Below are 6,877 nucleotides of genomic sequence, written 5' to 3'. Positions count from 1 at the left end.
CCTCTGGTGATAGAAAGGTGTTAGTAGCAGTCTCCTGTTGTAACTTTTCCCCGATGGCTTTTTCTGCTCCAAGCTTTCTTCCTCTGTCTGACTAGCTCGAGAGACCTTCTCTTTTACTTGAATCTTTTCCTCTGTCTGACTAACTTGAGAGACCTTCTCTTTTACTTGAATCAATATGTCTTCTCTTTCCTCTACCATTGTCTGAACTGAAGGCTTTGTACTAAGCAAACAAAATAGAACTTCATGATGTGAATGCCACAGTCTGGCTGGGCACACTTCAGGAGCCACTTGTCAAAAGAAACAAACTTTATTTTCAGAACACACACACCACACCACACAGCTCCTCAGGAAAAACCCTCAGAGTCCAACTGCCACCACTGGCTTCCCACAAGCCTCCTTCCTCTAACAATTTATTTAACACTCTTTCAGTTTGTTTTTTACTAATTTCTGATCCCATATTTCTACTATAATACAACCCAACAAGATGACGCCAAACAAAGCCGAGACAGAATGAAACAAAAATGGAACAACACAAAATCATTGTATCAGCCTTTCTATCCTCCTGTCTTGTCCCACATTTTAAATTTATTATGAGGTTGACTTTGGGTTTTTCATATATAGCCTTTAGGATGGTAAGATAGGTCCCTTTTATCCCTAGTTTCTTTAGTGTTTTTCACATGAATGGGTGCTGAATTTTGTTGAAGGGCCTTTCTGCATTGATTGAGATAATTAGGTTCTCTCTTCACCTCACTGTTTCTTTGGCTGAGAAGATTTTTAGTTTGAATGTGTTCCATTTATTAACTCTTGATTTTATTTCTTGTGCTTCAGGAGTCTTGTTAAGGAAGTCAGCACCTAATCGAATGTGATGAAAATGTTGGCCTACTTTTTCATGTTTTAGGTGCAGGGTCTCTGATCTAATTCTTAGGTCCCTGATCCACTTTGAATTGAGTTTTGTGCATGGTGAGAGATAGGGCTTTAGTTTCATTTTGCTGTATATGGATTTCCAGTTCTGCTAGCACCATTGTTGAAGAACCTATCTTCTCTCCAAAATATGTTTTTGGTTCCTTTGTCTAGTAATGGATAACTGTATTTATGTGGGTTTGTCTCTATGCCTTCTATTCTGTACCATGCTTGTAAATCTCAGTAACTTGAGACACTGAGGCAGGAGGATTTCAAGTTCAACAACCCGACCAATAAATGGGCTAAGGAGCTGAACACACATTTCTCAGAAAAAGATGTACAATTGATCAAAAATATATGAAAAAATATTCAGCATCTACTTTAATTAGAGAAATGCAAATCAAAACTATCATAAGATTTCATCCCACACCAGTCAGAATGGTAGTTATCAGAATACAAGCAATAATAAGTGTTGGTGAGGATGTGGGGGAAAAGGTACCCTCATACATTGCTGGTGGCACTGCAAATTGATGCAACTACTATGGAAAGCAGTATGGAGATTCCTTAGAAAACTTGAAATGGAACCACCATTTGGCCCAGCTATCTCACTCCTCAGTCTATACTCGAAGGACTTAAAATCCACATACTATAATAATGTAGCCAGGTCAAATTTTTTTTTTAGATGGGCCATATGGTGGTTCCATGACTGGTATTATTTTCTTTTTCTTTTATTTATTTATTTATTTTTAATTTATTTCTTACATACATAACAATAGTGGAGTGCATTTTATCCAACAATTCACAGTAGTTAAACTGTGAAAGTAACTAGATGCCCTTCAATAGATGAATGGATAAAGAAACTGTGGTACATATGCACTGTGGAATATTACTCAGCATTAAAACAGAATAAAATTATGACATTTGCAGGTAAATGGATGGAGTTGGAGAATATTGTGCTAAGCAAAGTATGCCAATCCCAAGAAACCAAAGGCCGAATGTTCTCTCTGATAAGTGGATGTTGATTTATAATGTGGGGATATGGGAAAAATGGAGGAACTTTGGGCAAAGTGGAGGGAGAGGTAGTGAGCTGTATGGAGGCAGGAAACTTGGTGGAATGAGGTAGACATTATCACCCTAGGTATAAGTATAACTGCACTTATGGTGTGACAATACATCATGTACAATCAGAGAAATGTTGTGCTGCAATTGTGCATGATTAATCAAAATGCATTCTGCTTTAATATATAACTAATTAAAATAAATTAACTAGAAAAAGATGACTTGGTGATTTTTTTTTCCATTTATTGATTTGTATGTATTAAACCATATTTGCATCTCTTGAATAAAACCAACTCAGTTGTTGTGTAAAATCTTTTTATTATGATGTTAAACATGATTTCCTAATATCTTATGAAGAATTTCAAGAATTGTTGCATCTAATATTTATCAGGAATATTGGTTTCTAATTTGCTTCCCTTGATATATTCTTATCTGGTTTTGGTATGAATGGGACACTGGCTTCATAGAATGAATATGGAACTGTTCATCCCTTTCTATGCAATGGAATAATTTGAAGAGTGTAGTTATTCCTTAAAGGTTTGGTAGAATTTAGCTGACAATCCTCTGATCCTTATTTTTTCTTTGTTGTATGGCATTTTATTATTCCTTGTATCTCTTTACAAGTTACTGTTCTGTTTAGGTTTTCAATTTCTTCTTGATTCGGTTTTGGCATATTGTTTTTGTCTAGAAATGCATTCATTTCTTCTAGATTTTTCAATTTATTGAAGTATAAGTTTTCAAAATAGTCCCTAATGATCAGCTGAATAGCTGAGATGTCTATGGTGATTTCTATTTTATAAAAAAAAAATTGGTGGGGGTAGTAGATGGACACAATATCTTTATTTTATTTATTTATTTTATATGGTACTGAGAATTGTACTCAGTGCCCCAAACATACTAGGCAAGTGCTCTACTAATAAGCCACGACTGCAGCCCCAATTTCTCCTTTATATCTCTAATTTTATTAATTTATTTTTTCTCTCTTTTTCTTTTTGTTAGTTTGGCAAAGAGCTTATCAATCTTATTTATGTTTTCAAAGAACCAACCCTTGTTTCACAAGTCATTTATAATTTTTTTATTCTCAATTTTGTTGATTTCAGCTCTGATCTGAATTATTTTCTTCTTCTATTGGTTTTGGAATTGGTTTGTTCTTTTTCAAGTGCTTTGGAATACCTAATTAAATTATTTATTTGGGGCTATTCTGATTTTCTTATGAAGGCATTCATGGCTACAAAATTTTCTCTTAGAACTGTTATCATAGTGTCCCAGAGATTCTGGTATGCTGTATCTGAGAAATAACTTTGAATGTCCATACACATAATCATGTTTAAACTGATGATAGTGGCATTTGTTCATAATAACAGAATAAAATATGGATGCATCTATGGAAAATATTTTGTGATAAAGTTAAAACTAGTTTTTTCCCCAAAAGTACTCAAATACTATTAGAATAATAAAAATAATGATTTAATCTTTTATCTATATTGTTTTGCAAAAGAACACTGTATTGCAGTACTACATTACTAAAATTTACATAATTATATTAATTTGCATTTAAATTTCTTTCTAAATATATATTCATTGAATCTGATCAACAATATTAGTTTTACATAATCTTTTTCCTTTCAGTTTCACATAATTAAAAACATTACATTTTAAAAATTTGACTTATATTTTATAAAATATTCTATGTTTGAAAGGCAAATTTCTGCTTTCTATTCTCAGCAGAATAGAAAGTTAAACACAGATTCTGTTATTCTTTCTGGTTTTACAGGGTTTTTTATATAAAGTTGTCTATAATAGTTGGCATTAAGATCACCTGGCTTGTGGTTTAAGAGTGCTTGAGTGTTATTATTGTAGTTCAGTGGTAGAGTGCTTGCCTAGCATGTGTGAGGCACTGGGTTTGATTCTCAGAACCACATATAAATAAATAAAATATGCTACCATGTTTATAAATATATTGAATTTTGGAAAGTAGATTTTGGTTCCTGTTACAGTATCTCCTCAATTAATTTTAATAATTTGAAAAACTATTTATTTTATATATCAATAATAACATGTTTCACCAACCAGTGAGCTGTCTTTTTTATTTGTTCTTTTTAATTATACATGACAGTAGAATGTATTTTGACATATCATATATACATAGAGAATAACTTCTCATTCTTGTGGTGGTTGTGCATGATGTGAAGTTTCACTTTCATGTATTTGTATATGGACATAGGAAAGTTATGTCCAACTCACTTTATTGTCTTTTCTATCTTCATCTCCACTTTCTTCCCCCCATACTTTATCCAATCTGGTGAATATCAATCCCCACCCACTTATTGGAGTCAGCATCTGCATATCAACGAGAAGATTATGCCTTTTGATTTGGGAAATCTATTTCACTTATCATGATAGTCTCCAATTCCATCCACATACAGACAAATGCCATAATTTTATTATTATTCTTATATCATAATTCTTCTCCTCCTCAAATCCCCTATTCTCCCCTCATTCTCCTCTGCACAATCCAAAGTTCCTTCATTCTTCAGAACCCCTCCTTATGTATTAGCATCTGCCAATCAGAAAAAAATATATTTGGCCTTTGGTTTTTTGTGTTTGGCTAATTTCACTTAGCATAATATTCTAGATTTCCATCAATTTACCTGCAAATTCCATGATTTCATTCTTATTTTAAGACTGAATAATATTCCATTGTATAAACAATGGAATGTACCACAGTTTCTTTATCCATTCACCTGTTGAAGGATATCTGGGTTGGTTCCTTAGTTTAGCTATTGTGAATTTAGGTGCTGTAAACATTGATGTTTGTGCATAACTGTAGTATGCTGATTTTAAGTTCTTTGGTTATAGACTGAGGAGTGGGGTAGCTAGTATTCCCATTCCAAGTTTTCTGAGGAATCTCCATACTGCTTTCCATAGTGGTTGCAACAATTTACAGTCCCACCAGCAATGTATGAGTGTACCCTTTTCCCCACATCCTCATCAACACTTATTATTGCTTGTATTCTTGATGATTGCCATTCTGACTGGTGTGAGATGAAATATTAGAGTAGTTTTGATTTACATTTCTCTAGTTGCTAGAGATAATAAACATGTTTTTCATATGTTTTTGATCAATTGTATTTCTTCTTCTGTGAATTGCCTGTTCAGTTCATTAGACCATTTATTAATTGGGTTATTTGCTTATTTGGTGTTAAGTTTTTTGACTTCTTTAGGTATCCTGGAGATTAGTGCTCTATCTGAGGTGTGTGCGGTAAAGATTTTCTCACATTCTGTAGTCTCTCTCTTAATGTTATTGATTTTTTCATTTTCTGAGAAGAAGCTTTTTAGTTTGATCCATCCCATTTATTTATTCGTGACTTTACTTTTTGCACTTTAGGTGTCTTATTAAGGAAATCAGGTCCTAAGTCAACATAATGAACATTGAACCTACGTTTTCTTCTATTAGACACAGGATCTTTGTTCTAGTGCCTAAGTCGCTGATCCACTTTGAGTTTTTTAATTGTTTGTTTTTTTGGTGTATGTGGGTGGGGAGTGAAAAATAGAGGTTCAATTTCATTTTGCTGCATAAGAATTTCCAGTTTTCCCAGTACCACTTTTTGAAAACACTACCTTTTCTCAAATGTGTGTTTTTAGGCACCTTTGTCTAGTATGAGATAACTGTATTTATGTGGGTTTATCTCTGTGTCTTCTATTCTGTACCATTGGTCTACATGTCTGTTTTGGTGCCAATACCATGTCATTTTTGTTAATATGGCTCTGTAATGTCATGTAAGTTCTGGTATTGTGATGCCTCCTGCTTTGCTGTTTTTGCTAAGGATTGCTTTGCCTATTCTGTGTCTCTTTATTTTCCAAATGAATTTCACAATTGCTTTTTCTATTTTTATGAAGAATGTCCTTGGTATTTTAATAGGAATTGCATTAAATCTGTACAATGGTATTGGTTGTATGGCCCTTTTGACAATATTAATTCTGTGTATACAAGAGCATGGGAGATCTTTCTATCTTCTATTTCTTTCTTTAGCATTCTAAGTTTACATATAAAATTATCCATCAAAAACATAGTGTTACTATTTCACTGTTAATATTTTATTTGACTTTCTTTGTTTGAATCACAATTTTGATATATATTCATTTTATTAATCTTTTAAAAATAATTTTTGTAATTCTTAATTATTTTCTTTTTTGCTTTCTCTTTCATTTGCTTCTTTAATCTTTTCATTAGTCTTGTTTTACTTTCAGGACTGTGAGAATTATTTTGTATGTCAACTTGACTATGCCACTGGGCGCTCAGGTATTCAGTCAACCATTATTCTTGGTGTTTTGATGAATGTGTTTCTGGATTAATTTATAGGTAAATTGGTGGAATAAGTAAAGCAGATAGCCCTCCATAATTTGGGTGTGCCTCATTTAATTAGTTGAAACTTGAATAGAAAAAGTTTATCACTCCCACTAGCAAGAATTCTCCTGTTCCATAGCTTTCAAACTGCAATAGTAGCATTCCCTGATTGGTAGCTCCTGAATTGGAACATCACCTCTTTCTGATTCTACAGCAGCCTGCCAAACTTTGCACTTGAACTGGGATACTGGCTCTATAAATTTTGGACTTGGCAGCCTTCACATTTGCCATTGCCGTTACTTATTGATTATCTTTTTCAGGTAAACTCTGACTAATACAGGGACTTATTCAGCTACTTTTCTTATTTTCTTGGTTCATTTACTTGGTACTCTTATTTTCATTAAACTTGCTATTTTTAAATAAATAGACTTGAGACTATAAATTCCTCACAGGTATCATATTTCTGACAGCATCTCAAATGTTTTTTTAAAATATATCCATATCATAATTTACTTCAAATATTCTCATTTGTTTTAGATATATTATTGTAATTTTAATTCATGGGTTATG

General features: G+C 32.9%; 1 long non-coding RNA gene across 1 annotated transcript; it reads right to left on the bottom strand.

Annotated features, from left to right (window-relative positions):
* Window positions 1-917: 917 nt before the first annotated feature.
* On the bottom strand, window positions 918-5,631 carry LOC125614302. Its single transcript, XR_007344900.1, has 2 exons — window positions 5,581-5,631; window positions 918-1,037 (listed from the first exon to the last, which is right to left on the bottom strand). It is a non-coding gene; the product is annotated as an uncharacterized LOC125614302 (long non-coding RNA).
* Between the last annotated feature and the right edge of the window lie 1,246 nt (window positions 5,632-6,877).

The sequence above is a fragment of the Marmota marmota genome, unplaced genomic scaffold (assembly GCF_001458135.2).
Source record: "Marmota marmota marmota unplaced genomic scaffold, marMar, whole genome shotgun sequence".
NCBI classification, from domain to species: domain Eukaryota; kingdom Metazoa; phylum Chordata; class Mammalia; order Rodentia; family Sciuridae; genus Marmota; species Marmota marmota.
This window is presented reverse-complemented; position numbering and strand designations above follow the sequence as displayed.